Genomic DNA, 6,946 nt, shown 5'->3' with positions numbered 1-6,946 from the left:
CTGCATTTGTTATTTCAAAGGGCGGTTTAGGATTTTCATTCTCGCACACGGTGCACAAAGCAGGACTCAACCCTCGGTGTAAACTAAATGAGCTGCCTACAGGTTCTGGCAGCCACAATGAGCCATTCAGCCTGAGAGCCCAGACCTGCCCCTGTCGAAGCAGGATCATCTGTGACAGGCTGGACCACTGACCTATCAGCTCTTAACTCCCAAACTTTCAGTATGTCTGTTATCAGTGCCTGTGAGTATAATTTAAACAACTATACTGGGCTGGACTGAAGAGCACTGTGTTTTGTCCTCCCACAGTAGCCAATACCAGGTTACCCAAGAGTTAGTCAAAAAGGCACCACTGGGAATTGAACCCAGTATCTCCTGTTTACAAGACAGGTGCTTTAGCCAGCTAAGCCATGGTGCCTGCCTGTGGCTAAAACACACTGTCTGCCCACACCTGGCTCCCTGCCATCCCCACTGGGGCCTGAAAAGCTTTGCTTGTGTTTGGATTCTGCAAAGCAGAGGAGCAGGTGAGGTTTTCCTTGCAAGCTGTGTGTGTGTGTTTGTGTGTGTGAATCTTTGGCCAGGTCTGCACTACAAGGTTACTTCAGCATCATTATATTGCTCAGATGTGTGAAAAACACACAACGGTCCCTCGGTCAGCAGTTTTTGGCTGGTGCACACACTGCAATACCACGTCTGGCGACAAAATTGCCCTGTTTTGGTGACAAAATAAAACCACCTCGACGAGAGGCCTAGTGCTTTTTGCAGCAAACTTAAAGTGACAAATGTCAGTGTAAATGCTGCTGGTCATTATATCACCATAACTGGTCTCCACCAGTATCCCACCATGCCTGCCGTGAACTCACCTGCCTTGCATTCCTGCTACAGAGGCTGGGTCCCTCCCCTTTCATAGCTCCAGAAAGTTCTGACAGCTGAGCCACTATCTATACCGGGATTAGCTTGATAGAACTGCATTGCCAGCCTAAGTAATGTAATTACACCAACCTAATTTTGTAGTGTAGACCTGTCCAAAGAATCACACACACACCTTGGGAGCAAAACTTCATCTGCTCCTCTGCTTTATAGAATACAAACATGAACAACACTTGTCAGGGCCCAGTGGGGATTGGCAGAGAGTCAGGTGTGGGCCATCTTTATCCCAGGAGAGATGGACTCTAAGGGTACGTCTTCATTGCATTGTAAGCCCAGGTGTGGCACGCTGTGCTCAGAGCAGCACCTGGAAGCCCCATATTCACCACTCTCATATAATGATGACATGGTTTGTTGAAAGTCTGCCTTGTGATGTATCATTTCAAAAGTCTTGATCTGTTGAACATTAATATCTTGTTGGATTGTGTGTGCTCGCATTGGTTGGGAAGTTATGAAGTTTTGCTCTGTGTGTGTTACTGAGATATGTTATGAGGTTGAGAAATGCCCCCCACCACCCTTTCAGGTGTGACAAGGGAGGAGCCAGACTCGCTGCTGGCCCATTGAAGGGATCCACACTCCCAAGGACTAGCCCAGGAACCGTGTACAATGCAGACTTCTCCGAGATAGCACAGAGACAATCGACACTGCTTGACTCACATCGTAGCAAAGGAGCTTCCTAGCAAGTTGGAAGAAACTATGAAAGAGGGGAAGAGACATCATGACTTGGCCTCTCTCCGCCACAACTCAGCAGCTGGAAACACACCTGGAGGACAAAGACTGAACTGAACTGATTCAGAAATCAGAAGAGAATAATAACAATAATACTTGCAAACCAAAGTCCCCAAACAGACTAGTATTGGTTTTTGAGCAGAAATCAGTTTGGGAAATTTTGTTTTCTCAGTCAGACCTTGCCAAGGGAAGCAGGGAGAAAATGTTTGAGTTGCCTCCTTCAGAGCAGCTTGGCCTAGACACTAGCTCTGGTTCACCGCTCTGGCCTTGCTCGGGTTGAGGGTATTTTAATAATTTGGGCAGGTCCCAGGGTGTTTGGGGGAGATGATGAGGATGTTACCTTTTGAGATAAAAACTAAGAAATACAGCACTAGAGAATTTTTTTTTTAAGAAATCTGGGATTTAGACATTTTATTTAAAGCAAGGGAGTAGTGAGTTTCTGAGAAGGTTTTTGTTTGCAAGAAGCAACATTGTTTGATCTGTCATTGTACCAAAGGGGGAGATGGTTGTCTACAAAGGAGGGGTAAAGACTAAGTGCATCCTATGAGGATGGGATCCAAACCCATGTGTGTAGAGCACAATGGATTAGCAGTCCACCACCTTAACCACTCGGCCATCTCAGCTGAGCTGTTAGGCAAAAGACAGGAGGAGAAATCTAAGGCCAGCAGAGCTAGGGACAATAATGAGTTTTTAAATACTAAGCGGAAGCAGGGGCTGAATGAGCTCCCCCCTCGCATCTAGTGAGGAGCTGGGGGAAAGACTTCAGGAACAGATCGTGTTTGCACAGACACACCTACTCTGCCTAGCTATGCAGCATGATGGGGCCACTTTCCCAAAATGACCAGTTTTGGCTGGTTGCGGGTTACAAATCACTTTAGGATTGAGTGGAATGAAATGTTATTATCCTTCCTGCATGAGTGAAGGGCAGCAGAACATACCTAGTCTGTCCTGATGGAAGGGTGGGTGGGTGAGGAATAGCTTTTATTGGACTTCATAGAAGTGATTGAGAACGTCACCCTAAAACAGTGGTCCCCAAACATTTTACACTGTGCCCTCTTATCCCTGGCTGTGGCCCCTCAGAGGCCGCAGTCAAGAACCGAGGCTGGGAATGGGGCTGTTGCTTGCTGGGGAGAGGGGTGCAGACAGGGGTAAGGGGGTGGAGGCCGAGCAGGGAATCAGAGCCCCAGGCTGAGGGTGGGGTTGGGGAAGAGCTGGGGCTGAGTGGGGCTGAGTGCTGCTCCCTCCATGGGGGCTGGCTCGGGCCCTGAGGTGCCCCCATGAATGTTCCTCTGTGTCCCCCTAGGAGTCATGCCCCACATTTTGGGAACCACTGAACCCTACTCGCTAAGCAGGGGCTAGTGATGCCAAAGCCCAGGGAAAGGGAGAACAAGTGCGGGGCCCCCTGCACTGGAACCATGTGAAGGGGCTGCAGGAGAGGGGCAATGGCTGGTGGCACAGGGAGTTAAGGGCAAAGGGGGCACAGGAGGGGGCAGGAGTTAGGGGTGAAGGAGGTGCAAGGGCTGGGAGTGCAGGAGCTAGCGGTAAAGGGGGAGTGGGGATCGTCCAGGGGCAATGGGGAAGTGCCAAAGTACAAGCTTTGCCCAGGGCACCATTTTCCCTAATGCTGGTCTGAGCAAACAATTGGAAATGACCCTTCAGTGAGACCAGAACCATAGTGTAGAAAAGCCCCTTTGTTAAGTGGTGGTGACTGAGTGCTTAGGGAGATGGGTTAGAAAGCAACGGGCGTCTTTCTGTGGAGGTTTGATTCTTGCCTGCTAGGCCAGGCTGGTGTGTGGTGTCTCCATGGCTGTACTTTCAGTGTCTGATCTGCCACAGGGAGCCAAGTCTAGACATATTCAGAGGCTCTATGCCAGGGTTTCTCAAACTTCTTTTCACTGCAACCCCCTTCTGCCAAAAAAACCTTACTACATGGTCCTGGAAAGAGGGACCAAGCTCCTCCACACTGAGCACAGGCAGAGGAGACAAAGCCTGAGCCCTGCCCCAGGTAGGGGAGGGCAAAACCAGAGCTTGAGGGATTCAGCCCTGGGTGGTGGGGCTCAGACTTTTGGCTTCAGCCCCAGGCCCCAACAGTAACTCTAGCTCAGGAACCAATCCATGCAACAAACCTCGATGCCAACTCTTCCCACATATCTACACCAGCGATACCATCACAGGACCTAACCAGATCAGCCACACCATCACCGGTTCATTCACCTGCACATCCACCAATGTAATATATGCCATCATATGCCAGCAATGCCCCTCTGCTATGTACATCGGCCAAACTGGACAGTCTCCAAGGAAAAGGATAAATGGACACAAATCAGATATTAGGAATGGCAATATACAAAAACCTGTAGGAGAACACTTCAACCTCCCTGGCCACACAATAGCAGATCTTAAGGAGGCCATCCTCCAGCAAAAAAACTTTAGGACCAGACTTCTAAGAGAAACTGCTGAGCTTCAGTTCATTTGCAAATTTGACACCATCAGCTCAGGATTAAACAAAGACTGTGAATGGCTTGCCAACTACAGAACCAGTTTCTCCTCCCTTGGTTTTCACACCTCAACTGCTAGAACAGGGCCTCATCCTCCCTGATTGATCTAACCTCGTTATCTCTAGCTTGCTTCTTGCTTGCTTATATTTACCTGCCCCTGGAAATTTCCACTCTTGCATCCGACGAAGTGGGCATTCACCCACGAAAGCTCATGCTGCAAAACGTCTGTTAGTCTATAAGGTGCCACAGGTTTCTTTGCTGCTTTTAATGAAGACTAGATGCTTTTCTGGAATGTGTTTGCTCCAGAAGTAGCTATTGTGTCATACAGGAGGCCTGTGATATGCAGGGGGTCAGATTAGATGCTCTAATGGTCTCTTCTGGCCATAAAGTTGACTAATTTCTGAAAAACTGAGCGTAGCATTGGGAGCAGCATCTGATGTTTTCCTGTCTAGCCGGCTTGCTTCCTAGAACGAACGCTCCTTGAGTGGGGTAACCACAGGGAGTAGCTCAAACCTCCAAAGTGCCTGGCCAGGGGCAGGACATTAGCACAGCAAGGGAGGGGTGTGGCAGTGACATCACAAAGGCTTTTGCAGGACCTCAGACTATTGGTCAAAGGTGGTGGGGAGGTGGTGACCTCACAGAGAGATGCTGACATCAGGAAGGCAGGACAGGGGCGAGGGGCCAGGGAAACCTCAGTGACCCCTGTGGCTTTGCTTCAGCAAGTCTCCTTCTCCAGGTCTCTCTTTGAGGACAGAGAGAGTATTCGGGTTCATGGACGTGAGCGCCAGGAGGAACCTCTTTCAAGTTTTCTCCTTCCCTTTTAGTGATTTTACTAGAAAATAGCCGTCCCTGTTTAGAAGGTAAGAGCCTCCTCGAGGTTTGAAACCTGTTCGGTCTGATCCATCTGGTGACAGGTGAATTCTAGGCATGGAAAACACGAGCTTAAGGAGGCAGAATTTTATTCTGCACCTGGGATTTTGTCCCATAGAATCAGTGGGGACATTAGAGTTTGTCCTTTCTGTTTCACCTTTTCCTCCATCCATCCCTCTCTCCAGAAGTCCCCACACCTGTTGGGGGAAAAAAACCAGCCACCAGAAAGTGGTCCATTGTTTCACGCGGTGCCAGAGCCTGACACAGCGCCTGTGGGCAACCTTTGCTCTGCATACGTTGGCCATGCACACGCCGGCCGGTTCCCATGAAAGATGTGCCACTGCACATCTCGGTATTTAAAAAGTACCTGTGCCACTGGCAGATATTTTAAGGCTCCCGGCAGTGAGTTCTGGGGACTGTTGCTCACTTTCACTGACTGTAACTGTACGTAACTGTATGTGCAGCTCTGTGCAGTCACATTTGATGGAAGTTTGGTAATTAAATTATACAAGAGGGTCAGGTAGAGTGTCTACTACCACCACTATGTTTTGAGGAACTACAAAATTGTCTTATGATAAAGGGTTTCACTATCAACTAAAAAGCACTTGCTAGACAAGGGACATGGGTTCCAAAACCCATTAAAAAGAGAGAGGCTGGGGACAGATATCTGTACTTGGTGGTATAAGCTCCTTGTGTGAGCCAGAAGCACTAGTTCCACCTATGTCTCTCTCCACTGTGGAATGTCAGAGTTAATTTTTGATTCCCTTAAGAATCTAGATAAAGGTTACTGAGCTGAATTCACTGGCACTGGGGCTCCCCTGCTATGAGCTGAAATCACTGAAGAGCTGAAATCACTGAAGAGCTGGACTTGTTGAGCTGAGAGCACTGAGTACTGTGCTAATGAGTGGGGGAGCCTGAAGCAATACCATGGAGCAGAGCAGTGGGCAGAGCAGAGTGGAGTAGTTTGTGCAGCCACTGGGTGAGTGGAGCCGAGCAGCTAGTAGAGTGTCTACTATCACCACATGAGCTTAAGGAGGCAGAATTTTATTCCACACCTGAGATTTTGTCCCTTAGAATCACTGGAGACATTACGGTTTGTCCTTTTTGTTTCACCTCTTCCTCCATCCCTCCCTCCCTCCTTTCTCTTCATCTCTGGCTTCTTTTGTCCTTTCTCCTGTTCCCCTCCCAACACCAGGAGGTGTGGGTGTGTGCGTGTCATGGAGGAGTGCTCTGCAGCTCCCACTGTGGGAGGTCCACCCAAAAATGTGGGGCTGAAATAGTGCTCGGGCAGTCAGGGCCGGGTGAGCCTTCTGTGGGCCCCGGCACCAAACGTATTTGTGGGCTCCTATGTAGTCACTGTGGGCTCCAAGTGTGGGCCTGGTGGGGCAGTGCCATTGGTGCCATAGTATAGCCAGTACTGAACCTCAGAGACATTTTTCATTTTGATCACACCCCTACATGGCTATATGCATTGCCATACACAGCTCCCTCAGCCCCCGGGTTTTCTCATTGAGCTGTACACCCATGTGGGTTTACCAGTGTCCACAGTGAGTAGAACTTTCACAGTGACCAAGGAAACTCCCCAGATTTATCTCCTTCCTCATTCATACCTTCTGTAGCCATGTCTCCAGTACCCCCCATGTCACCAGTCACGGCATGTGGTCCTAGTCTCAGCTCAGAGTTCTAAAGCCAGCAGATACCTGCTCAGTTCTGACAGATCCCTCCCTCAGCCCCCATCCTGCCATGTGAGCCAGCCACCTGCAAACACCATCTCCCCAAAGTCAGGACAGCCCTTGGGAATCCGAAGACACCAGCCTCTCTCCCTCTGTTCCCGTCTACATGCTAGTCTGCTACCTGGTCACCACCACCTCTCCCCAGGCTTGTTTCCTTTCTATTTTGGACATGCTCCCACCCAGCTAGAAGCT

General features: G+C 49.5%; 1 non-coding gene across 1 annotated transcript; it reads right to left on the bottom strand.

Moving 5' to 3' along the window:
• Window positions 1-341: 341 nt before the first annotated feature.
• Window positions 342-415, bottom strand: TRNAT-UGU. Its single transcript has one exon. It is a non-coding gene; the product is annotated as a tRNA-Thr (tRNA).
• Window positions 416-6,946: the final 6,531 nt, after the last annotated feature.

The sequence above is a fragment of the Mauremys mutica genome, unplaced genomic scaffold, assembly GCF_020497125.1.
Source record: "Mauremys mutica isolate MM-2020 ecotype Southern unplaced genomic scaffold, ASM2049712v1 Super-Scaffold_100099, whole genome shotgun sequence".
Classification (NCBI taxonomy): Eukaryota; Metazoa; Chordata; order Testudines; family Geoemydidae; genus Mauremys; species Mauremys mutica.
This window is presented reverse-complemented; position numbering and strand designations above follow the sequence as displayed.